Below are 27063 nucleotides of genomic sequence, written 5' to 3'. Positions count from 1 at the left end.
TTACTATTTCAATAGGTTAGCTCAAGAAACTCGGAAATCCACTTAAAATGCTTATGTTGGGATTCTCAAACCTCCTCATGTCTGAAGGGTATTTATTATACAATAACAATTAAATACACATATTGGCAGTGCAGTTTATAGATGTATGCTGCCTACTTCATAGCCCATTTACTAGCAGCAATGTTGGTGGTATAAGTTTATGGAAACAAGTTTAATGCCCTGTAGAAACCCACCAAGTCTTTCATTTCCTTACTGAGTTTTGGGTTAGATGGCAAATGGGTTCAGCTGAGATGGTATTGGTATTTTCATTCTCAAACCTTACAATACTTTCCTTCCACTTAAGACGTCTAAAGATACTTACAGAAGGTACTTTCAGTTACTTCCTTTCCTTGTTCAAAATACAACTGTTCTTCTTCCTGTTTTAGGCAAACAGTGAATTTGCCTGGTCCATGCAGATTTATCAGTGGTATTTACCAGTAGTTTAGCCGAAAGGTCCTTTGCTCGATGTATAGCATTCCACTCACTCTTATTTGAACTTGTTCCCTTTTCTTCGCTGGATGGCTAAAACTTCTCAAGTAGAAGAAAAAAATATTAATGAATATTTCTATTTCCTCATGTACAAGAATACAAGTATTTGCACAAAGTCTTACCATTTGTCAGATGTGAATTGTGGAGGGAAATATCAGAAGCAGCAATTGAGAAACAAATACTGGCCAGCTGAGCAGCAGTCACGGGCCGAATACATGGTCAGGACTGTTGCAGAAGGAAGTTGACACGTGTCATTCTGCGTGTTTCAGCGACCCTCAGAGGAAGCTCTTCAGAGTCTTACTGGTGTTAAAAATGGCTTTATTCGTTCCATCTGCTTTTGGTTTTGATGACGATATAGAGGGATGTACTGCCTTGGTGGATATAACTTGTTTTAATTCTTTTTTTCTTTTCCCTACCATTTTCCTTAGAAGAAACTAATGCATTTTCTGTGTATCTGGAAATTGAACGTTTACACTGGGATATGTCTGAAACAGTATTTGTAGCCACATGTACATAGCAATGTGAAAGTTAGTGGGAAGGTGACATTTGGAGAGCTCTTCTGAGAACACTCTGGGTGACAGTGGGGAATGAATAATGGAAGTGGTGCTTGCAGAGGGTTTTGTCTTGTGAGATTTGTCACATCCTCAGCTGTGTGGTGCACTCAAAGTACCGAGTTACCTCAAGGTACCTTACAGTTAGACACTTGTAGGTTAATCTGCTTGGAGGTTTCAGGGAAAAAAAAAAAAAAAAAAAAAAGAATGTTTGGCTGGTCAGCTGGAGAGAGAAATCCTGAAGTGCAGATTGGGAATGTTCCTATTAGATAAATTACTTGGACTTGGATATATTTTTTTTTTTCTTGGTCCTGCTTGCATTGTGCAGAATGCCTCTGGTCTATGATACAGTCTTCAGTTGACGACCACTTAACAGAGCTCTTGAAAACAAGCTTGAATGTAGGAAATTTGGTTTCCATACTAACGCTTTGGATCTCAGACAATTCCTGAGATGAAATGCACATCGTATTTGGAGATGAGATTAATAATTTATATAACTGTATTGGAATTAAGCTACCTTCATGTGCTTAGAAGGGAACTGCATGCAGAATGATGCCTTAAGGATTAAACTTCTGACGATGGCAATAAATAATGTAGAAAATTCAAATGTTGAATGTAAAAGAGACTTCAATCAGGCAGAGCCTTGCTGAGAGTTCTTTTCATACTGCTACATTCATGTTCCTTCCACTGCTGTTTCTAAAACTGGTGGCCCCCCTCTTGAGAATTTTATTGTGAGCCATATGTAGACTTTGGTGTAGTTTATAAACAAATACTCAACTTGAAGGCAAAATGAAAACACAGGAGGGTGGAACCCTGCCAGGGCCAAGTCCCAGGGTGAACTTCAGTGCATTTCACTGAACGACTTCTACCCTGAGTTATCATGTAAATGGTAATACGATAGTGAAACTCCTGTTGGATTTGAAATCAATAGGGCAGGAGTGGAACTACATATTTGTTGCATTTATTTTTATTTGTTTCAGAGATGTAGCCCTTATATTAGATTTTCACCAGCAAACAACACAGCTGCTTTAGTAGGTAGTCCAGCTAGAAAGTCCTGTAAAATGTTAAAAGGAAGACACAGAGATAAGAATTCAAAAGCCGAAACCTCAAGCAGGGACAGAGTTGAAGTGAGCTGTGAAACCTTTAACTCTCTATCCTTTTGGGTTTTTCTTTATAACAGAGCTGTTATAACCTCCCTCTACCAGTCAAGCTTTATTGTTAGCAACAAGAACTGGACTCAAAGTCTGGAGCTTGTTCTGCAGCAATATGGAATGGAATTATTGTGTGCTCCTAACGAGTAACGTGGGGAAAACTTGGGCTTGCACCGTGGGCGTCATTTCCACACTCACAAACATGTGGACTTTGGTAGCACAGTTTCTGATTTTTTAATAGGAATATTTTTAAGAAGCCCTTTATATCTGCAGAGGTAGAACTGCTGGCTAGGATTTAGAAAGCATTGTCACAAACTGTTACTGCATACAGAGCCTCAGGAGAGAGGAATTTAGAAGTCAGATGTCCCTTCCTTAATGTCCAAGTCTGGGTATTGCCCTTCTTGGGGAATATGTTTGTTTCTTTTTCCCCCCACCATGCAGACAAACCTGTGGGGAAGCCCTGTACTTCTTTGTGGGACTTAACCAGGCGTGCTAGCAGTGTACCTAAGGCACTTGGTGGTTTGCGTTGGGCTTGTTTGAACAGGGGGGCAGGTGCAGGCATGGTGGCTAACTCGTAGGGGATACGTTTTGTCTTAGAAACAAAAGCACTCAATCCTAGCAAGGGAAAACTTCATTAACCAAGCTGAAATTGCTGGGTGGTGCCTGTTGCCTTCGCAGGCTGATGTGACAGAACTGAGCTCTGCCACCAGGACGTGCAGTCCCGCCACCTGCCGGTGCTCTTCTCGCAGAGAGGGCCCCAAGGCCCAGCGAAGACACGCGGGGTCTGCACTTGCAGAGGGCTGAGCACAGGTCTGCCTGCTGCATGGAGGTGACAAAGCACTCCGTCCTTCACTCCTTTCAAGCCATGCTGCTGTCCAAGTAAGTTCTTTCCTTTAACTGATGCTCCATAGGAAGGAGGCCGTTCTCCCATGCCAGGGCCCTGAGACACATGGGATCACTCCGATCCTTCAGAAATGTGTTCCACAGTTGGTCGATCAGTGTTTTTCTGTCGTTGAAATTTGCTGTAACTGAAACACCAGAAATGTTGGGAGCGGCCCCCTGCGTGCTGCTCATTTTGATAACATTGACGTATCAGATTTGTTAAAGCACAAAGCCATTTGCCTCTGCGGGTTCCTTTGCAAACAGTTATTAATGCTGCTTGGTTACTTTTAATATTACATTTCATAGATTTCTTTCACGGTGTGGGAATGCAACACTTGTAACTGTGTAACACAAAGAAAAAAAAAAAAAAGACCAAAAAAACAACAGGAAGGAAAGGCTGAAAGTGGAGACCTGACCTTTCCCAAACCTGGCTAACGGCCATTGCTGGCTGTGGCTGCTGTGGAAGGTTCAGTTTTGCAAGTGCTACGGCTAGGAGAGGACCAGCAGCTTTCATCTGGTGAGAGAGAGACTTCTGTTGTGTCTGAATGGTGATAATGGCAGAAAAGCCGAGGCGCTTCACAGCAAAACACTATTTGATTGAAATAAAAAATGGAATATTCTTTCTTAGTGGTGGAGGCTGAGGAGACTGGGGGCTGCCGGAGCTAAAAGTGTGTCTTTTGCACAAGTGTTAAAGTGACCAGAATAGAGTCACTTCTCACCTGTAAAAACTGGACAATTCAGAATCAGTGCCATGAAAAATTAAAGGTGTCTGAAATACAACTGTGGGAAAGCCGAATGGAAATTAAAAGCCAGACATATGAAAGATTTTATATCCCCACTCCTGGGACAAAAAGTCTTTAAGGATTTTAAAATCATAATGTGATTGATTCTTTATCCAAAGAACAATTTTTTTAAGATTTGGTTCATAAAATTGAAAGTGAGATTTGCATGGAGATAGTTGAGAAAAAGCAGTTGTGTTAGTTTGAATAGGGCTGTGCAGGAGCTGGTTGTTGCAGAAACCGTTCTGAACTTGCCAAAATAGCACATCCCAAGGTTTTATTACAAGGAAAAATATGTAATTGAAATGTTGTCAGCTGCAATCAAAAGGAGCAAGGCCAAAAAAGACACCTTGGTGGTTCGGTTAGTTCTGTATTTGAGCTAAAGCAGTGTTTGTTTTTCAAGACCTAAAGCGTGATCCAGACTTACAGCACGGATGCTATTCCATTCAGTGCAGGTGGGGTTACTGAATGACAGCACTCGAAGAGCGCTGCAGCCTTTTAAACTGATAATCATGTTGCTGATGAGACCATTCTGAGAGCCTTAAAGCTGTTGCAAAACAATGGGAATTGTGCCATGGAGTTCAAGCAATGCAGCCTGCTGCAGTGAAATTGCTGCGCGGAGCATGGGCCGATCAATGGAGCTGCGGCCGTTCTTCCCCGGGGGAGAGCTCTCCAGGGGCACGCTGCTGGGCACGGAGCTAAATGCCAGTAAATGAAAGGAGCGAGAGATGAAATTAAAACAAGCTGTTCAGACAGGTCACTGAAAGCAGTGGCAAAGGAAGGCAGCTTGGAGCCAGCCAGTTTTGTGCATACTCTGTGAAAGCAGCCGGCAGCAGTGCTTGAGGGGTGCTGTGTGGGGAGGGAGCGTGCGGGCAGCCTGGCAAGGCAGTGGGGGGACAAACCTCAGTGACAAACGCTGGCAGGCAAACCCGTGCTCTGAAGTTTTGTGCCACCCAAGGGAAACTGTGATGTTCATAGGAACAAACTTACTGCAGCACTTGGGTTACAAGGACAGAGTTACGCTTCTCCTTTACCTCAGTGTGATGTCAGGTTCCAGGTGTGCTGTTCCTCGAGTCAGTGGTCAGATGGTGATTTCTCCTGTTTGCCCCTTAGGAAACGTGAACAGTCACTGGAAATAGAAAATTGGCTTGATATGACTAGAACTGCTTACTAAGAAGGCACCACACAGTCCACTTTCAGTTAAGCAAAGGCAGCATCGTGGCTGTTCCCGGGCTGAAGACTTCACACTCATGTGAGCCCAGCTCAGACCAGTATGTGAGCCAAGCTGAATCCTGCCTCTGTGTGGGCAGAGCCCTGCAGTGATACCCTGTGATGGGAGCTGGTACCTCACCTCATCAGCAAGAGCACTTCTGCATGATGGAATGGCAAATACAGAGGCTTCCATGAATTTCAGTAGCTTAAGTAGCAAGAATAGCATCTGAGCTTTTAAACTAGGGAGAATGAATGCAACTGGAGGGGAGCTGAGAAACTGTAAGCCCTGTCAGCAAGATTTTGTGATAAACACAGCTGTCACCTCAGTGGCTTCATTACTGCATAAATGGGTTGATGCGTGAATGGCCTGGGGTGCCAAGTTTAACAAAACCCATGCTGCCAGTCAGCAGCAGGTGAGAGATGCCTCAGGTGAGAGGTTTCTTCCTGGACGTGGCACCGTGCTGTAGCTTGAATGCATGGAGGAAGTGAGATTGGTGAAACAGCTGTAGAAAAATAGGATTAATCTAAACTGACTGCAGACACAGTTACCTCATCTTTCCTGAAGACTAAGGTGTGTCTGAGATCTCAGCTATTTATGGTCTTGTAGTAAAAATAGTGAACATACTTAAAGAATCTCCTGAAGCTACCAAAAATACTTGAAAGCATGCAGAAAAGCAATGATAAATGAGCTGGGGAGGGAGGAAGAGAAGGTCAAAAAATGGCTTTTGGGGGATAACTGTTACCTAGCCAGTCACCCTGACAGACAAATCCAAAAATGTGTTAAAGCTAGTTGTCTGCTGCTGTCCACCAACATTAGCCTATCCTGATATTTTTTTTCTTCTGTCTCCTCAATGTTTAGTTGAAGAAAGAATGAATTCTAATCATAGGCTTGGGAAGCTAAACCGGGAGTCTGGCTGTAGTGAAGAATGCTACTTTCAGTGCAAGGAATTGTTACCTTTATTCAAGGAGGCAAAGTTCCTAGCTTTGAAATTACGTGTAATGCTGTGATTTTTGTAACTGTGGCTGTTAGGCACGGTAGTAATTCAGATACTCATTGTACTTGCAAAGGAAAACATTGCAACCCACCAGCCAAAACGAATAAGCTCTCTGAAGCTCGAATGAAAATTTGCTCTGGCAAATCACGACAGACAGGCATTGCCTTGTAATGTGGAAATCACATGAGAAATTGTACAGGAGAGATGAATAAGTACGTTGATTCTCTCCTAAAGTCCTTGATCTGTTGGTTAATACTTTTTAGTACGTTTTTATTTATTTTTTTTTCCAGTAAAGACTTCCGGTGGTGCACCAAATCTACCACCAAGTCTGTTCTTTGGAAAGATGTTACGGCAACCAAGAAAAATTTGGTCAATGCCAAAATTCTTGACCTTAAAATATGAATTCAGTGACTAAAACCAGAGAAAGATGACAAAAGATGACCTTTTAACCTTGTTTTCAAAACACTTGCAATATTGACAAATCCTTGATCAGAAAATGGTTCTATAATAAATGGTTATTTCCCTAAAATAGGAAAAGAAAGCATATTATGAGGTACATGAGGAGGTGGGACATATAAAGGATAAACTTAGCGAGCCTCATAAAACATCTGCTGCATTGGACCCCAGAGGGACGGCCTTTTGGGACATCCCTGGAATTTTAAAATATTTGCACAGAACTGTTTGAGGTTTTATCAAGACTTGCAGCTAGAGAGAGTGTAGAAGCACATGAATATATTTATGTTGTCTGAAGTAAGGCACCAAAGCAACTGTCATAAAAGCAGACAAACCTTGCCTTACGTTGGATATTATTGATGGAACAGGAAGGACTGCTTATTAGAGAGGTGGGAGTAAAGCCTTACTTTTTTTTCAGTTGGTAGAATATTATTCCTGAAGTCCAGGGTGGTATGTATCTTGAAGGCCCTTTAGTTGACAATGCTCCTCGTTAGATGTTAACAGACCCTACTGTGTATCCTCACCGTCCACAGTGCACCTGCAGATTTATGGTCTTCTCTGTGCTTGTCCATTCTTTGATCAGTGTCATCTTTTTTAAAACAGAAACAAATGAACAAAAACCTTTAAAACATTAAGGGATAGCTGCAGTTGAGTAGATTGGATGTTAAAAATACTGTATGTGATTTTTTTTTCAATTTATCAGTATTGTGAAATACATTTGATTTATTTTTAGGCTTAGATGCCTCACCACATGAATCCACTCTAAATGTAATTGAGTTCAGTTACTCTCGTTAGGCTGTGAGTAGCAGGACGCAGTGACACTGCATTGCCAAGCCAGTGCACTACATGTATAATGCAAAGATGTTACCAAGTGATTGCTAGACTAGACCAGACCCCAAGTTCTGAAGTCTTCCAGGCATCTCAGTTAAGTCTCTTGTACTTTGCTATTATTTATGCCTGTTTTTCCCCTTTTGCTTTCCCTTTTTCCTGTATTTTCACTTCTTCATCACTGTCAAAATGTGACATTAGCCTACATGTGCACTCAGAACCACCAGGGCAGAAACATTCAACATGCTGAGTGCAGAATACATCCAGCATTGCAGCAGAGACATGGCTGCTGGGATAACCTGAAACTGAGAAGTACAAGGAGAAAAAGAAACAACAACCAACAACCCCCAAAAAGCCTTCTTTAGTGAATTTTATTGGAAATATTGACTGCTATGTGGGCTGAAAGCCTGATTCTGTGTTCTTTGGTGAGAAAATTACAGTGAGTTATCTCACCATCTGTGATACTCATGTGGACTCTTCAGAGGAATGGCACAGTTGTTATCAATCAAATTGCTTTATCAAACAGACCTCTGCACTATCAGAAGAGTATGTTCACAGGATGAAACAAAGAAAAATATATAATGTATTACTCTCACCTTTTCCTTCTAACATGCTTGGGTCCTTGATTTGCTGCTGCCCAGGAAGGCAGGTTTGCTGAATTCATGTGTGTAAAACACTTGAATGCACATTCTGTGTGATACCCTCTCAAAATGCTTTCACTCAACGATGCCCTCCAGCAGTTGTACAAATCTGAAATGTAAGTCTGTAGGTTGTAATCCTTTAAGACAGCTTTCTCAATCTTCTGGGCTGAGCTATAATCAGACAGCGTTTTCAGAACATACCAAACCAGTCGGGAGCAGGCGATTTCCTACACGTTAAATGGGCTCTTTCAAGATGCTATTGTTAAAATCTTAAACTAAAATGTTAATTGGACAATATCAGGCTTCTGCACGTCTCTGTCTCTTTTCCTTTCTTTAAATTGAATTTAACAATGGAAATGTTTCTCAAGCCAGCTAGCCAAAGCCTGGGAAATGCAGAACAGTTTTCTCTAGTGAATCTTCTCTGTTTTTCTTCCGTTAATTAAATATTCAACATTGTAGCATCCTCATTTCTCACTTGTTTGAACTGGATCAGCTTCCATTCTCAGAACATTTCAATGCACCAATTCATTGTAATCACATTGCTGCCTTGAGGATGTATTTAAGCACATCCCTGGGAATAGAAACTCTGCAGTTCTATACACATGCACTGTCTATCTCCCAAATTCAGGATTTTTTTTTTTGTTCTCCTCCACCCAGTCCTTGGATACAAGCCTGCGATGCACCCAAACTTCACGTACTGTATTTTTCTCATCTCCAGTGAGATACCAGAATTGCATGGTTGTCTAACAGTGTTTGTTTGTCTGTTTATCAATCTGTAACTTTTATGATTAATGAAAAAGGTATCAGACCAATGAAAATCAGTGACTTACCAAAGCTCTAGTATATGCAACTTTCATTCAGTTCATGAGGATTTTAAATACTACTTAATTGTATCTTAATCTTGAACTGAATTCTTTTCACACAGATGAAAAATCAGGAATAGTTCAATTGACTCGACTTACAATGCATCCGTTAGCTGGTGTGCATGAAGAGAAATCAGACTCTGCCAGTATAGTGCGATTGTGGAGCTGTTTGTTTCATGTGATTTAACAAATATTTGTGTTTTTCCTCTTAGTTGCATTAAAGCATTATCAAGTAAATCTGAGGTATGTACATATAACTGCACATAGGGTTCTTCTAACTTCAGCTAGTTGTGTCTGCAGAGATACTGTGAGGATTCGAGCTTCTTTACAAGATCAGCAACATTTGAGTAAACAGCTTTTTCTCCATGAGTGGTGATCTAATGTGTCCTTCATCCTTCTTGTACATTGTTGCTTACCTGCTCTCTTTTACTGTTCTCTCAGCATGCAGGATGGCAAATGATCTGTCAAGTCAGGAGCTATGTGCATCCACTGGTCAGCCAGCAAAATGTCAAGCAAAATGCTGAATAGCTGAGTTGTTCCTATCTGACCTCAATTTTGGTCGTTGATCTGATCAGCTGCTGGTTTCTCTGCTGGGAATTTAGTTACCTCTGAGCTAAGAAACTAGCTTAGCACTTTCTTGATTTCATTGAAATTTGCAAATGAATACTTAACTTACTAGAGGTAGAAAGGATATGTAACAGAGAGATGAGTTACAGCCAAGCTATGAACAACCAAAAATAACCCATGCCCCAAACCTCATGTTAGCATATTTTCAGCAGTGAGTTCTTGCATTTAAGGTGCTTGCTTCCTATAGATCTTACTTTTCATGTAATAGTGAACTGGTTAATACTTATATTCTTCCAATAAACGGAATTAAAATCGTGTAACATGCACTCTTTTTCTGGCAACAATTTGAGAAAAGAAACCTTTTCGGCTTGGCGGGATTCAATTCTATCTTAGCTCCCGTAAAGTGTTTTTCTGGCCATGCTGCTCAGTATAGTTACAACCATGAATTCCTGCATGGCCCTGGATTTGTTATAGAATTTACTAAAGCCAGCATGGAGCCAGAATTAGAGTATTGTAGCCTACTTCACTAAATAAGTCTCTGAGGGCTTTTGCTGTTACAGTGTACTTAAGTACTACAAAAAATTATTCAATAGTCAGTAAGCTGGATCCTGTCTTACAGTTCCTAAGAGCTGGAAGCTGCCAAGACATGCTCATAAATGCTTGTGAAGAACAGGTGGACTATGGACTTTCTCATCCTCAAGTTTGTATATACATGAGGAAAAACAAATCTTGTAATTTGTCTTTACTTATGATTTGTGTTAAAATTGTGATGTCCAAGAATCAGTAACAAAATAAAGAAGAATGGTTACCATCTTTTATTGGAAATAATGCTTACACAACCGTGCTGTTTATCTGCCTGTTCATCTGTCTAGTTATCCTCTTTCCCAAATAACTTCTGCACCACTTGATTGTCTCAGAGCTACTTACAGTCCCAAAAGTTTTGTGATCTTGAGAAGAGGGAGTCTCACATTAATGTCCCAGCTGAAGGAAAGCCAGGCAACGCTGAGCTGTAACACATGCACTGTTTGAGAGCAGCTGCCAGCTAATCAAGCCATATATAATTCCTCAATAACTACAGTGTACGCTGTCTCTGGCCTGGGGAGAGTGTCTTCGAGGACGTAGTTTCATTATTTCCATTATTCATGGAACATCTTGTAATGCTAAATGATATACAAGCAGTAGGAGGAAGATGGAAAACTCGTCCCTGTTTGATCATAAGCTGCAGAACCCTCCAGGGACTAATGAGAGTAATATTGCTTCGTGCTACAGTCTGGGCCCAATGGCAAATGGAAGTCCACGGCTAGATGCAGATGGGAAATCATCCATCTGCGCTCCGGCTGCCTTTGATCTGACACAACGATTAAGTGATTGCAAAGGGCGAGCAGTGTATGTGTGCATGCACGTGCACATGCATATATGGATATCCCGGCTCTTGTACTCATTTCTCTAATTTACAATCCACATGGAAATTGAGGGGATGTCTTCCTTCCATTAGTAATGTTATCATCGCTGTTATATTCTGAGGCAGCGCGCGGTTTGTAGCGGTACAGCATCTTTCCCATGAGATTCTTCTGTTTAAATACCCTCCTTTTGTTTGAAGTAAGACACTTGAAGTTTCATTTCTCTTTCACTCCTGCCTCCTTCAGATGTTAAAGAATAAGGTATCCTATTAATTTTGCTTGTAGGAATTCATTCTGCTCTCATAGGACCATGACTGTGTTTGAAACTGTGTGCGCGTTGGGCGAGCAGTGCTCCTTTGTTCTCTTTGTCACTGTGTGCCAAACTGCTCTAATACCAGCAAATGAAACATTACGTCTGTAGTATTTTTATCACACTGTCTGAAAGACCAGCCAGGAAACCAATGCATCAGGAGCAAACAAGATCAGAATGAGGGCCCTTTGCTTGATGGCAGCGATGTGCTGCTATCCAATGCCCGGTAGGTCTGGTTCCCAGCTCTCCTACCACTGCTGCCTCTGCTGAAAGGGGACTTAGGGAACAAATGCATGGGGTGAGCTTGGGATGGTCAAAGCGGGAAAAAAAAAAAATAATCAAAGAACAAGAAATGAAGGCATGGGTTTAGAATAAAAGAATGGAAAGGAGAGGTGTGGGTAGTGAGTTTCTTCACCTCATCTGCAACCCCCTGATTTCAAATTTCTTTGTAACTGAGCAGTCCGAGTGTGCCATCAGTGGTGCGTGGCTTTACTGGAGCATCTCTAGTATGTTGGGTACATTCTTCTGACACATCCTGTTCTTTTGACAAATTTAACATCAGATTTCTGGAGGTAGCTGCTTACTGCACCTGCAGAGCTCTGCCTGCATGCAGGCTGCTAGGGTTGCTGTGGGTGTTGCTGCTGGAGTCTGGGCAGAGATTGATCTTCTGTATACGCAGGTATTTGTTCTCAAAAAGCAACTGTGCAGCAAATAAAAAGCATTTTCAGATGCTTCTGTCTCTTTTCGTGGCTTGTTCTCCATTCATCTCTTGGTGCCTCATTCTTAATGGCTTCGCTAATAAAAAAAAGAAAATCAATTTCACTTCACTAGATTTCCCAGAGAGATAGCAGGAGCACGGGTGGTGTTTTTGGTGGAGTTTATGCTTGAAGCTTTGCTATAAAAGAGCTCCAGGCCTTACTGAATGCCAAACCAAACACTTCTGCCTTGGGGTTGAGGGTTTTACTGCAAGACCCTTCTTCCACTGACCCTCTGGGGTGCACATTTCGTTTGAAATCTGCTGAATTTAGCATCTGCTAAGTAGAGTGTCAGAAAAATGCAGTATTTCCCCCAAGCAAAAATATTCTTGCTTAATGCCATCAAGCTTAGTGCTTTCATAGAATTATAGCCAAAGCAGTTGTGTTTCTCACGTTCTGTTGCTCAATATGTTGTACTACACAGAGGTTACAACTAACTGGGGATTCAAGGGATGGGAAGAAGGTTCTTTCTGTCTTCCATCCAACCTTTCCATATTTAGTCCAAGTTTTCTAAATACATGTTCTTTAAGCCTGATCTTTATTGGAGTCTTGGGATATGTGGTTCTGAGGTTTTCAGGTCAGTAATCTGCGTTTGTTCTGTATGGTGGTGAAAGCTTGGATGCTACCAGGCAGGAAGGAGGAATCATCATGTTAGGGAATGTCACAGTAGAGCTGTGTAGAACCCTTTCTGTTGGTCTGTGCTTGGTGTGTTCCTGGGAGCCTGTGTGTGCACAAACCCGCTTCTGTCCTTGCTTCAGCTTCTGAAACAGAATGTTTTGGGAGTCTCTCTGTGTATCATAAAGATGTTTCATGGATAAGTGCTCCGTCCATCACAACTGAGGACGTTTTGCTATTTATTAGACAGATAGTGCAATGTGACATACAGCTCATCAGAAAACACAGTAACTAATTTCCGCTGAAAATTTACATGTGAATGCAAGATTCTGGTCTTGATTACTTCCCATTCATTGTTCAGCAGATGTTATTGCTGCTGCGAAGATCTCACAAATTTTTAAATGTAGGACATAGGAATCAGATATGTGTTTGGGACAAGATCTAATCCAGAATCTGTAGAAATTGACTTCATGTGATGGAAAGGTGAGGAAAAATTGCAAACGTATGCTTACATATTTTATCCATCTTCCTTACGACATGTATTTATTGCCAGATACTGTGTAGGGTTAAACACTCGCCCAAGGCCGTACAGTTTGGCAGCAGACTAGGTCCCAAGTGAAATGACTTGTAAGACATGTTTATTACATGGGTATCTGCTACTTGAGTGGCACAGTCCTTCTCGCCTTGAAGATTTAAAATTCAGAGATTTTTACTTATACCCACTTTTAATTTGTGGTCATGTCGAGCCGTACTACAGACTGTATGTAACAATAGCAGTACATATAGTTTTCTTCTCCTCCTTCCTGCAGCGCTCCAGGATGTTGGAGTTTGTCAGATGATGTATTCTTAGTATTTAAGTCTAGTGACTGGAAGTTCAAGGCTCGCATCTGCTCAGAATAATATTCCTGGACTATTGCCTATTAATTATTCCCCCACAATAGCTTTGCAAGCAAGTATCATGGGTCAGGATGATTTACGCTTCCTTGAAATTAATCTAATTAACAGATAATTTTACTATTGTACTTTCTAAAAAGATGATAAAGTTCAACAATAATGGACTCTACTATGGATTTTTCTATCTATTAATATCGTTATAGATCAAATTTGGTGATCAAATTAAATCATAGATGGGAATTAAAAAGCCTTGATGAAATGGTAATTTTTTTAAAATCTCATTCCAGTACTGTTGTAATTGTGCTGCATAGGAGGGGAGAATAAAACGAATCAAACCTAATTTATTCATTACTAGACGATTGCATAATTAAAAAATCAAATTTTGCTTTTAGTGATATGCTTGCCTTACCTGGTTTGAATCTTGGATAGCGTGAGTAACTGGAAAGTTTTGCACTCGTTTGCATTTTGATCAGGCTGTTTTTGTATCATGGCTATTATTGCAACATTTCTTTCCCTCTGATACGATTTTTAATGGGTTTTTAGTTCAGCTTATTGGCCTTGTTGTTTCTTAACAAGAGCTTTGTTTGCACTCGATGTGGTTAAAACAAAAGAAAATCATTTACCCCTATATAATAGGAAGCAATGCTTCACCCCCAGGCAGCAGCCAAAGCTGCTGGAGGATGCTTTTGGTGCTGGTGGCAAAGGGTCTCTTTTAGGTTCTTTATTTCTTGCATGGTGCAGAAGTTTCTCAAACTGAGCTTGTGTGCCAGGACTGGCTGTTTAGTTGCTGTGTAGGTTTTTTTTTTTTTTTCCTCCACTATATTTTTGATTTATCAAAACCTTTCTGATTCTCCTGTCTTTAAGGTCTTTGTGCAGTAAAATAGCATGTTAATTTATCTCTATATAAATATCTTGTGGACAATCTATTCTGTGGCCAGGGAAGACAGAGAAAGCTTTGAGATTTTTAACTGAAAAAAGGCTTTCATATAGATTTTAGTAGTCTTTGCATCACCAAAGACTGAGACATTGGGTGTGAGAGAGGAAGCTGCATTACTTCTCTATTTCGTTGAGCATCTAATAACAGTAACAGACCAAAGCGGAAGATGGGTAGCACATGCCTTTCTGTACTTATTGTCATTTAAACTGATTTTATCATCTGCAGTTTTATTATGCCACAAAATCTCTTTTCCTTTCACTAAAGGGACATGTCAGCTGCTGTCTCGTTGAGGTGACAGGCTGAGGCTTTTAGGAGATGACAGCTCTGGAGCTCAATGGGGAAACAAAAGGAAGAAGGATGGAATAAAATGTGTAACCCTAATATACTTCGTCCTCTAATGCTTTGTACACTTTTACCCTTCAGTGGACAACATATGACATTCCGTGGTACAATCTTTGTCAAAATTCAAGAGGCTAAATTGTTTAGCATGAGAAGTGCACTTTGGTTAAAAAGAAAATGAATATATAACATGATGCAGCTGTGGTAGATTTTCCCTTGTGGTACTGCCTGTGTGCACCGTGTTTCCCTGAGATATTTCCTAAGTGATGTGAGTTAAGGCTGGCTGTTGTAAACTGTCTTTGAACTAGTGTCTAAAGACTAAGAAATGGATTGAAACGCTCTTTTCAAGACCCATTTCTGTAACTTACCTGCCACTTATTTTTTTTTCAAAAACCTGACCCCGAACCCAACAGCTGCTATTATTCCAGCTGCTGCAGCCTCTTCTGTCCTGCCTGGCATTGCTGAGACCTGAGCTGTTCTGAAAATCTGTTCATGAGAGCTTTCTAGAGGTCACTTGGCTCCTACCAAAGGTACATTTGCAGAAGACTCCAGGGCTGTTGTAGTGTTGGCAGAAATGCCATTGGACTGATTCTGGATGTGCTGACCACTCACAAGGTGCTCTGGAATCCGAATGAAATGGGATTGTGAAATATGTTAGCTCAGGGAAGTTGGCTGGCTGGTACACACCGGTGAGGTCCCTTTTGAAAGACCAAGTGCAAGACCTGTAGCCAAGGAAGATGACATGAAAGCAGAACATGGGCTAAGAAAATAGTGTGCCAGGAGACTGCAGGACCTGTGCTGTTGGAAAATGCAAGTTTGGTTCTGTCAGCTTGCTGAAACTGGCTGAGAGGAGATTTGTTAAAGTTGGTTTTTGAGAAGGGATAAGACTGGTTATATACATTAAATGCTGTCTGTTTAGAAAACTGCTTCTAACCTAGTGGCCTTTCATTTAGGTTAATATTTTCTAGGTAAATACATTACAAGAAAGGGGTGTCTGCAGTAATGCCTCCAGAGCTCACTCCTAGGCAGCCTTTCCCAACAGCATGATACACTTCCAGGCTTAAACAAAGGCTAAACGTATTAACACAGAGCTGAAGTACAGAAGTCTGTGAGCATTGTAGCCACCACAGTAGCGGTGTCATAACAGAAAAGCAAAAGCCACACCTTCAATAAAAAAGGGCCACGTACCGGGCTGCAGAGGGAATGGAACTGGTTCCAAAAAGAGAGATGAGATTAATCCTTCTTTTCATCATGTTCAATAGGGGAGGAGAGACGATGCCCTGAGGGGGAATTTAGGATGGAATTAGTCAGAAAGACAGAGGAATATACGCAAATGGAGGGTAGTTAGGGAAAACATGAGAAGGTTCTTAAAAGCAATTCTGGAAAAAGACACTGGCAGGAAGGCTTTAGAGTTAAACAGGAAGCTGGGGCATAGCTGCAGAAAAACGGTGGGTATAAAGAATTAAAGATGGAAATTCCATAAAATAAATGAAAGAGGAATATTCAAAAACAGTAGTATTGGATAGCAAGAAGTTTCTGCCGCAGAGGCTCGCTCTAGCATAGCAAAATGGGGAGCGCTCTGTGAATTTTGTAAGATTAGGGGGTCTAAGAATGGTCAGAGGGACTGACCTTACATGTTGTGGCTCTCAGTGAGGTAATAAACTTTCAGGCAAGAGAAATGGAGTAAGAGCAGCTGAAACTTGACTTGTGGCATTTGTGATGAGTGCTGAATGACCAAGAATGCACAACTGAAAATATCAGGATTTTGTGTCTTGGAACATAAACACCTGAAGTTGTGTCTTAGAGTCAAAAAAGTTTTTGGAGTCCCAGCAGACCTAGGGTTTAAACTGATTAAATCTATTTCCTAGCACTGTGGAGGTGGTTATGTGTACAAAAGCAGGGAAATCACAAAGAAATATTTTGTTTGTTCCCATGCTGTTTTTGGTTTTGTGAAGTATATAAAAAAAGATCTAATAAAAAAGGAAGTGCATCATTAATTTTGGCATTGAAAGCCAAATGAGGAATGATCAGCTGATTAGTGATGTGCATTTTGTTCCTTAACTTCTCCAGCAGTGTGTGAATGTCACATTATGTAACATTTGCAATGAATAAATCTGGAAATGAAATAAGTTAAGATGGATCTTTGTATTCCTCCCCTGACTAGTGGACAACTTGTCCCATTAATCTGTATAGCAGTCTTAAATTAAGCAAACAGCATTATTTGTGGAGATTTATGGATGAAAGACTGAGAGGCTCGCTGAGGAAATCTTGGGCTACTTTTTTCTGAGCACTGCGGGATAATTGTCACAACATACAGTGATTGGAGCAGATCATAAAATACTCCCATAACTTGTAACGACCGTACGAAGTGCTACAAACCCAAACATTCTCACCAAGGACACAAATGCAGCAGGAGCTGTTTGGGCACACGTGGCCAGGGGGCTCTGTGCTGCCCTGATTAATTCAGCTGTCGGTAATCGCAGTTTAAGCAGCACTGGGGTAAAACTAGAGGTATAAACTGATTGCTGTTACCTAAAATAAAAACATCATACTGTGCTGGCGTCAGGGCACTTTTGCAGACTGAAGCCAAGGAACAGAGCAGAGGTGACTTGCCCGAGGGCAGGCCATGGAACCAGAGCCACCTGGGTCCATCCCTCAGTAGAGGCGCCTCCTTCGTGTCTTGAGCCCACCTCATCTCCTGGAGAGCAGCCCGCAGATTGATAGGGGCACTGTTGCCACTGTCATTTTCATTTACAAGCATACAAAAATTAAGCTCAGTATGAATGTTTTTTTTTAATTGCTTTTGTTTGTTTCTTGCATGCAAATAAGGAAAATGTGCGTGAAGGGAGCTGACAAGTTTGGGATCATGTCTGACACCCCCTCCATATTTCATGAACTAGAGGATGAAAAATCGTTAGGCACATGTTTTTGTCACATTTCCACCAAAATGGACAGTGTGTGTCAGCAAAATGTTCAGCATCACCTCTGGTATGCTGGCCAGATGTGGTTTCTTTTTAGAAAGCCATGACTGGGATGTGTTTGCCTTTCACATCTAGCACTCCTGGTTTTTAATATAGCTTCATGTCCAAATGTATTTCTTATCTAAGCTTTATTAGGCAGAGATTGATATTCTTCTGTAAGAATTTTCCATAGGGTTTTCCTTGTGCATGTGCTAGTTCAAAGTTGCATTTTCATATGAAATACATAAGGCTTTTCAAAGCAAAAGTAGAAGCACCAAAAGCCTGGATCCATTCAATGACACTTGCAGATTAAAATAAAAGGGTAATATATATCCATTGTATCAAAATGCTAACTCAGTGAATATCTTATCTGCTTTAAAAATGTAAATCTTAGATTTGATTAGATTATCTCTGGAGTAATCTATACCAAATAAATCTGTCTTCCTTTCATGTGATTTGTCAATGTTTATAATAGGTCTGTACACACAGCTTTCACCATTATTTTCCAGGCAATAAATGCAGCCATGCAGAAAAGCCACCCATAAATGTCAGAAAACAGAGAGATTTTGTTGCATTCCAAGGGCTTTGAAGGTCAAGTTCAATTCAGTTAGCTCACCCAGCATGAGAGGAGTAAGATATGATGATGGAATGTGTGTTTGGCCAGGATATATATGTTACTGTCCCTGTTCTATTCTATCAGGGTAACAGATCAGAGAGAGATTAAACTTTACTGCTTGGAGGAATTTCTTTCGGAAAACTATCAATTTTTATGATTTCCTCTAGCTCCTATTGAGATGCTCTGCAGAAATAATGAATCCAAAGAATTTATAGCTTTTAACACAATGGAGATTGGCTCCTGATTGTGGCTTTTGGGTGCTATTCCACCACAAGTATACCATTAAACTGGGTGTATTCACAAAATATGTCTCAGATCATGGATTTTATGGTAAATGTGAAATTGTGTTTTGCTTCTTTCTGATGAAAACAATTCACACAAATTATTTTCCTAAGTCCTGGAAGGGAGAGGTCAGCACAGAAGGCAAAGATCGTCCACTGTGGATTTGTCGCTGGGATTCAGAGCGGCCAAGGAGGCTGCTCTGCAGTGTCCCACCAGGTCTTGCTGTGAGCTTAGTGCTGCCTTCTTTTTTCTTTTTAAAACAAAGTGAAGACACGATCAATAAGACTCATAATTAAGTTGAGGCCACTACCTTGATCCGTGCTTTTATTGAGTTTCAGTGCCCTGATGTAAGCAGCTCCCTAGTCAGCTGAGGAACGTGTTGTCAACTTCTGAGTGGTACTGGAGTAGCCATTCTGGTCTCTAACTGTAACGCTGCATATGCCTTGCTGTTTGGAGAGTCTCTCTTCTGATATCCTCTTGCTCATGCTTTCCAAGGATGAATAATGAACAGACTGCTACATGGAGAAGGAATGCAATTGTACCCAACGGGCAAGAAATTTTCTTTAAGTTCATGCTAAATTGGAGCATTTTCCTGTGACTGTATCGGGAGAAATGAGCTAAGCAAGGTCAGACTGTGCCAGTACTTAAAAGGAAAATACCTGCCAAAAACGTATAGGCCATTTGCCCTTCTGGGTTAGTGCAGACACAGCATCGCTCCGTGCAGCACCTCCTACAAATGAATTTAAAATGGGGGCCTCCCTTCAATTTTTCACTTCGATCACAAACCTGTTGGGTCTGCCCGTGCATGCATGGTGTTTAACACAGTTGATCTGCATCCTAGATGGAAAGCTCTGTGCTGTACTGCTGTGATAATAGTATTAATCTGCATTGCAGCAAGGTACACTGGCCGTCTGAGGGTACCTAACACAAGACGAAACTGAAAAATGACTACCTGCTCCTGTTTTCCCTCCCATGCTTTTGAATAGCAGGTGTGCCGTGGCAGAGAGAACATTCAAAGCAAGTTTCCAAAGGTATCGACCTCGGTGTAGGATGAAGCTGATGTGAAGGGCCAGAGCAAGAGTCCTGCCAAGCAACAGGCTGGGCAAGATCTGTTTTGTCTTGCAGCATTAGCTGGCCTGCAGAAGGAAACTGAGGCATGAGGCCAAGTTTTGTTAGCTTCAAGTCCAGCATGGCAGCCGGGGATCTTTACATAGGATAATTAAATGGAGGAAGTTTGGACTTGTCCAGATGGTGGTAGGCAATTACATTTCACTTGTGTGAATTTCTGGTTATGCAATTTTTGCTCTGTAGCACAAACTTTCCCCTGCAGGTAGAAGTGAGCTGCAGGCAAGTGAAGGTTTCCAGCAAAAAGCGTTTTCCTCACAGATGTGCAGCCTGAGAATATGGAGTTGGTACAACATTTTATTTACTCTAATTTCTTCTGCCTCCAGGCTTCTGTCATATGTTTAATTTTATTTGTTCATTTTTTTTTTTCTTATCTAGAATTTAGTACTTCCAGAGGTTCCATCATGGTAGCGTGTGCTAAGCATATATGTACGTGATTAACGGCTGCTCCTCCTGCTGTGTACCAAAGGCACCGAGCATTTTACTGCTAGGAACAGAAATTGAATTTATCTCACTTTGATTTTATAAGCTATCACATTCTATTTCCTGTAATTTTTTGAAACAAGAAATTGAGTATTTCTGATATTTCATGTAAAATAATAAAGAAATGCAATAGGCTTTTAATAAGTATATCTTTATATAGAGAGATCTACATATCAGAGGTCTGCTGTTATTTTTTTTGCTAAGAATCTTTCCTGATGCATCTGTAGGGCTTTCTGTTGTTGCCTTTCTTCTAGTTTATGTATTTTTGTGTCTATTTCTTGTTGAAAGAACCAACTTTCTGCAAGGTGTTATTCATGAAAATGTTGGCAGCTACAGGGTGTCTGGCAGGATGCTTGTGACACCACTCAATAATGGGTTCACTCTGAAGATGTTGCCTATCATGAATCTTCATCTATTTCTACAGAGGAGAGAGAGGTCACCTCGGTGAGGTATACCTGGCAGGGGAAGAGTTAATACTCAGACATGGGTGGTTTTTCTTTGAACTTTTTCTCAGCAGGTGAAAAATAGCTACAATCAGGTGGTACTTCAATAAGTAGTAGCAACCAACTGCCAGGTTGAAAGATCACAAATTCTTATACCAGCAGTTCTATTATAGGGAAACACACATCAGCCTGCGTGTGTCTGAGAGCTTGCCAAGCTATTGATAAGAAGAGCTGGGCAACAATCCAGTTTATTTATTTATTTTACACACACACACAGAAAAAAACCACCAACCACCATTTGAGACTGTGCTGCAGATGCTTCTTTTTCTTTTCTCTCTGTAATACTGCTCTATCATGCAGAGGCTGCATTAGTATTTGTATGTTATGCACCTACAGCTGCTGATAAAGTTCACCCTATTTGTGAAGGACATTGATGAATCAGTAACAGCAGTATTAGATTAAATATTCCTAACAGATCTTAAAGAATGAAAAATCAACAACCTTATTTAAAGTGTGCTATTTAAAGTGTGCCATGGATGTTTTAATGGGCTAGATCTTTTAAGCTACCGGACGGCTTTCAGTTTTAACATAAAATGAAGTTGCAGGCTGGCAGAAGGCATCCTTTGCTCTGAAGTTCAAGTTGCCTTGGTGGTGCAGTGACTTGCTGCTTGTGAACATTTGAGCTGTGCTAAGGATGCGTTTGTGCCTTGTTGGGAGCAGGAGCTGTTGGCATTGGGTATCCTAGGCCAGAATTGGGCTACTGAGGGAAGCACAAATCCACTTTCAGGTAAGCAAGAAAAGAGTGGGAGGAACAATGGTCAAAGGATAAGAAGTCCTGGAAAGCCTGAAATCACTTGGAGGGGTAAGGAGGTCTTCAGACAAAGAGAACTCCTCCTTGTCCAGCTGTCAGTTAAGGGGACAGGGGAAGAGTGATAGAGATCAACATCTGGAATCTGGCAGTGCTTTGCAATACCAACAGTCCTCCTGTATGTGAGCACAGAAAGCTTTTAATATAGGCTGCTGCTGCTACATCAATTGTTTGGGCAATAATTTGTCTGCTGATTCCTGTTTTTCTTTATTTAGTAGCTCAAGTCAGATGTGTTTTTACAGTGACATGGAAGCTCTCATTTGTCTTACCTCAGTAAGCCTGAGCACTATGTGCAGATTTTTGGCTTTTAATGAATGAGATGTTTGAATATGTTTTATTTTGCTGTGGAAAACACTGTTGAGCTGTTATAAATCTAGCTACATCACCATTCATTCATCTGTGACTGAATTGAAAATATCACGGTGAAAACTGAATTATGTAACAAGTTCTCAATAACTGACAACAGGAAAAGATGGATGGTGAGCTGTGGTCTTGAAAGCTTTTCAGCAGCATTAGCTACATGTATATAAAAGGCCAGAGCCCCCCTATAGGGGAGGCATGAGGAAAGTAAGGGGTCTCCTGTTCATACCTGCTCGAACATCTTAAGCCATGAACGCAGTCCTGAGTCAGGGAACATGCTTAGAAGAAACACTTCCCAGGCCATGCATACAAGCTGTATGTTTCTTTCATCATACCTTTTCTACCTACTTTTATGTACACAGCATTTGTTGTTTCTGTAGCACTGATCTTCATTTCTGCTCTTACGCCTCTGCTTCCTGGCTGCTTACATTCCGGTTTCAGCAAAGGTGCCCTTTTCCAGAAAATATTAAAATTTTGCTTTAATCTTAATTTTACTGGGTTTTGAACTCAAACCAGATCTTACTTCTGATATAGCCCCCTACCTGCTTTGTTCTCTTCTCCTGAGAGAGAAAACATTGACAGCCCTCTCCCGTGGAGCCTTTGAACATATTCACATTAACTTTCACTTCTGGAGGAGAAAAAAGTAAATCTTCAGCTACCGATTTTATGCAAATGTTGTTTGATACATGTCTGTTTCTAAAAGGATGTTTGCTATCCAGTCTTGCTCCCTCTCTGAAAAGTTTCAGGCCCCCTGCCTGAGTCTCCCCCAAGCAGCCCTGTTAAAGGGAGATTCAGGCCAGAAGGAATAGCTGGAAGGCGTATTTATTGCCTGCACTGGTGAAATCAGAAGGTATGCTGAAGTAGCATGCTGAAAGAATTTCATTTTATGCTCTGTTGTAACAGAAAGCAGTATTTGAAGAGGATGCTGAAGACAATAAAAGAGAAAATTAAATAAACTAGTTTTTCCATGTAGTGGTCTACAAAATGAAACAAATTCAGTAAGTGTAACCATTATTGTTTTCAATTGGTATCGTACTTGAATAAAAAGCCTAAAACCCTGCATCAGTCCCATAATAATAGTAGTTTAATGTGCAGAGATATTAAAAAAGTGATTGAGTTATTCACTATACCTGTAAATTTTACTGCATATTGTGTCATCTAAGATACTTAACACTCATGTAACTCTTTACCTTTCATTTGTCCTTCCAAGCACAGTGTTATCATGTATCCATGAAAATAATGGAGAAAATGAATGCTGAAAACATTGATTTCTGAAAAAAAAAAAAAAAGCTATTCTCAATTTCTGTTTGTGGCATAGAACTTTACTAGTTCCAATGATTCTTTACTAGAGTCTTCCATAATATTATGTTCAACTTTGGCACTTAAAAATTTCAGGCAGAATTAATGGAAATAATAATTCTGAGAGACAGAATTGTTCTAGAATAAAACTTTAGGAGTAGATTCTGTTAATTTTTTTTTTGGTGATATCGAGGAAGCTGCTTTCAGCATCAGTTTATGCATCTGTGAAATGGGTCTTTACTGTTAATCTCACTAGGATGGGGATTTATTATTGCTTATAAAGTATTTTGACAGTGTTTGCCATATCATACATCAGAAGTGGCAGAGTATTGCTGTTGGACTAGAAATCATAATAAAGGTATTACTACATACCTCAGTAAAATTTACAACTTACGAAATTCTCTGCTTATGCTGAAAATATTGCCTTTCTTCCTCCTTGCTAGACATTTGTATACAACACAAAAAATGTTTGTGTGTCATTATTCTATCAGGTATTACTGAAGTGCAAAAAAGGGTCTCATCTTCTCCACACTTCTTAACAGATTATGAAAGAGAAATGACTTAAACTCACTCAGACTGGCAAGTTCGTGCCAAACTGAAGCTAATGAATCACCCTGGCACTGGTAAATAGCCAAAACCAGATGTTATGAAGGTTAGAAATAGTGATAGGAACCACGGTACCAAAATACAGATATATATAGATATATATATATATATGCCCACAAAAATATTGTTAATGTTTTATTGCCACCAAGTTTTTCTTGATATCCCAGCCAGCATACTATTATGACAGTCCTGGTTTTATCTCATTCCTTCTCCCAGCAATATAAATATAAATTTAAGCCTTAGAAGTGTGAATCATGCCTACTGCTTTCTGATTTCCATATACGCACTAGACAAGAGTCAGTCTGGGATTATGTTATTGTGGATATTGAATAAAAAGAGTAGAGAAGAAACAGTGTAGTTCAAGTGTGGGATTTTTGCTTGGGGGGGGTATCACATATGGCAGTACCTGTGTTCTAGTCTGAAAGGTACACACTTCTTTTTTTTTTTTAACAACATCAAATGACCATGTTAGAAACAGCAAAACATCTACATTAAACTCGTTAGAAAAACATAAAGATTGGCTGAGATTTTTACAGAGGATGTTTCCATGCTAGAGAAAATTTCTTCTTGTGGGAGACAGTTTGCATCCATGAGAAGTTAATTTTAAGAAGGAAAAAGTTTTTTTCTTTGCAGAGTGTCTAGTTAACATTTGTTAGGTCTCCCAAATGGAATGATTTTGTAAGTGTTTAAAATGTTGCTGCAGAGCAGTTTGAGATGGGTTAGAGTCTGGTATTCATCCATGTACATAGCTCCGTGCTTCTTGTCATGTCCTAATGTCTAGTAGAATTCCTGGAAGCTCTAATGCTAAAATTTATTATTATTATTATTATTAATTAATTTATTTTTTCCAGAGGAAATATGGCAAAATCTATTTGTCTGCTGGAAGGGAGATTTTACAGGAAGTGCTTGTTGACAAATAGCACCTGTTTTTTTCTTTCTTTTTTTTTTTTTTTTTTTGAGTAGGTAAAGGAGGGAGGAACTTCAGGAGAAGCAATTCTTTTAAGTGTCCTTTAGAGTACTCTTGGCCACAGAGCAGAGAGCAGACTGCCTCACTTGATCTTGAAGAAGGCTAAAATTATAAATAGGTGCTTCGTAGTTTTAAAATGTTTTTTCCAGTGAAATTTATAAAGCCAGTGAAATTCCAGTTTGCAGTAGTGCTTCCTTCAGAGAATGAATACTGTTAGATCTCATGGCTTCAGTAAAATCTGCAGTCGAACTGAATCCTGAATGCACTCGTCCTTTGTACAAGTTGTTAGGCAGGTATTTGGCTTGCATATGCCAAGATTTTTTTTTCCCCCAACAATTGTAACAGATGCCTCAGTTCCTTTCTGTTGTAAAAATTCCTTTCTCTCACTGTGCTGTTGTGGTTACTGCAGGTTCTTTCTAGCTCAGCAACATACAGAAAAATCTTTGTTGTTTTCTTTTTCAAACCATATTTTCTTAAATACCAAAACAGAAGAAAGCCATACTTTTCTTTTCTCCTGTTGTAGTGCATTTAAAGAGAAGGAATATAAAAAGCGCCTGGCATCCTAATGAATGTGTTGTGGCTACACAATCTGACTTCTTCTGGGGTGGAGGTTCTTTGAAAAGCTTCCTACGTGACGCATGCAGAGCTGATCACAACCTTTTCAAGTTCGGAACATCTCTGTACAAAGCAAAGCAAGATAAAAAAAAAAAAAAAAAAAGGCATTTGACAAGCCGTAAAGTACATCATAAAGTACATGTATGTGGAAATCAGATAGTGGCCTCACATAGGGCAGGGTCACTTTTTCCTGTTATGGACATTTTGATTGAAGTGTGCCCATGTAGTGGAATGAGTAGCTAGATTCCCTTTTAAATATTTGCAATCTTTTAATTGAGATTTGCAATAAATAATATGACTAATCTATGCTCTTTTTCACTGCTTTACGATTATCACTGGTGCTGCACATCTTGGCTGCTCTTAACACTTACAAGGCCCTGATATATAGCTAAACATTTCTGTTTCCATCTGGCACAAAGAGAAGTGACACAGAAGTGCTCCCCAGCCAGTTTATTGCAATTTAATGTAAATCTGTTATAATGCAGCTGATGAAAAGTGCAGTGGCTTCCATAGATGCTGAGAGCTGTGATGGGGTTGTGGCTGTTACACTGTCCTCTGAAGATTTGCTGGGTTTAATTTAGCATTACACAGCCATTAGTTGACTGAGATTCCTCGCTGAATCATGTTGCCAGAACACTTCTCTTCATCATCCTCTCCCCTTTCTCCTCAGTGACCTCATTCACCCAGCTCTCCCATCTCGGTCTTTTGTTTCTTCTTTCTTATTAATTGCAGCCTCCAAATACCTTGAAACAGATAGAGCCATGCAATTGTGCCATCCAAACCCTGCCGCAAGGCACTATTTTCTCAGCTCTTTAAGTGCTGATACAGTAATATCCCTGCAAATTTTCTGTGAGCTCTTTGTGATCCTCACAGTTTTCGGTGGCCAGACGCTGACCCGAAGCACGGCAGCGGTGCCTGCAGGCTCTGTGCAGGAGCACATGAGCCTCCTGTGTCACGTTCAGTACAACTTTACGTGTTTCACTGGATGCTTGCTGCGTAAATATCATTGTTTTTTCTGCTTGATGTTTTGAATTTGAGTATCTTCAAATGAACCTCCAAAGAAGAAATTCATTTCTTTTATATGGTGGGTGTCAGAGCTCAGCTTTCATCCCTCCGCCACTATTGCAGCACCTGTGATCTCATGGCCTTCATGTGCAAAAACAGTCAAACACGTAAAGTGCTGGCTCCCATGGGTTGGTGGTGTTTGTAGACAGGAATTATGGGGATCAGATTCTGCCATCCAGCACTGAGGGTTACACTTAGGTAGACTTTTAGGTTTAAAATAAATAAATAAGTCTCTTTGTTATTGTTTAGAGCGATAGAATTAAACTCACTAGGATGACTGAACTGTAGCAAATTCGGTAAAGCTAGAAAGTTGTTGAAGTACTGTAGGAAACACCTGGAAATGATCATTGCTGCATTCTGTCAGGGAGATTGTAAAAAAAATCACCTTTACAATTGAGTATCATACCACAAAGCATTACTTATGCCAGCTAACCCTTTTTGTTCGTAAATAGTTTGTCCAGAAGTAGTTGACTGCAATATTTTAAAGATAGATGTTCCCCTCTCTTTTAGCTTACTTCTTTTAGTTTTTCTCCTGTAGACTGAGGAGTTACCCAGGGAAAAGGTTGGTATCTTTTTGTGGTTGTATTAACCAGTCCAGCCAAATGGATAGGTCAGAGGTGGAAAGCAAAGGTTAATTAGATACAGGCTGCAGATCTGGTACATTATTAACAGCG

At 40.4% G+C, this 27063-nt stretch overlaps 1 protein-coding gene across 4 annotated transcripts in view; it reads left to right on the top strand.

Moving 5' to 3' along the window:
* Positions 1 to 27063, top strand: part of ST6GALNAC3 (ST6 N-acetylgalactosaminide alpha-2,6-sialyltransferase 3) — a gene marked incomplete at its 3' end in the record, with an annotated part of 226033 nt that overhangs the window by 79875 nt on the left and 119095 nt on the right. The gene's annotated exons all lie outside the window — the stretch shown is intronic.

This window comes from Aythya marila (genome assembly GCF_965140915.1).
Source record: "Aythya marila genome assembly, chromosome: 8".
In the NCBI taxonomy this organism is placed as follows: domain Eukaryota; kingdom Metazoa; phylum Chordata; class Aves; order Anseriformes; family Anatidae; genus Aythya; species Aythya marila.
The sequence above is the reverse complement of the archived record's forward strand: the minus strand, read 5'-3'. Positions and strand labels throughout refer to the sequence as shown.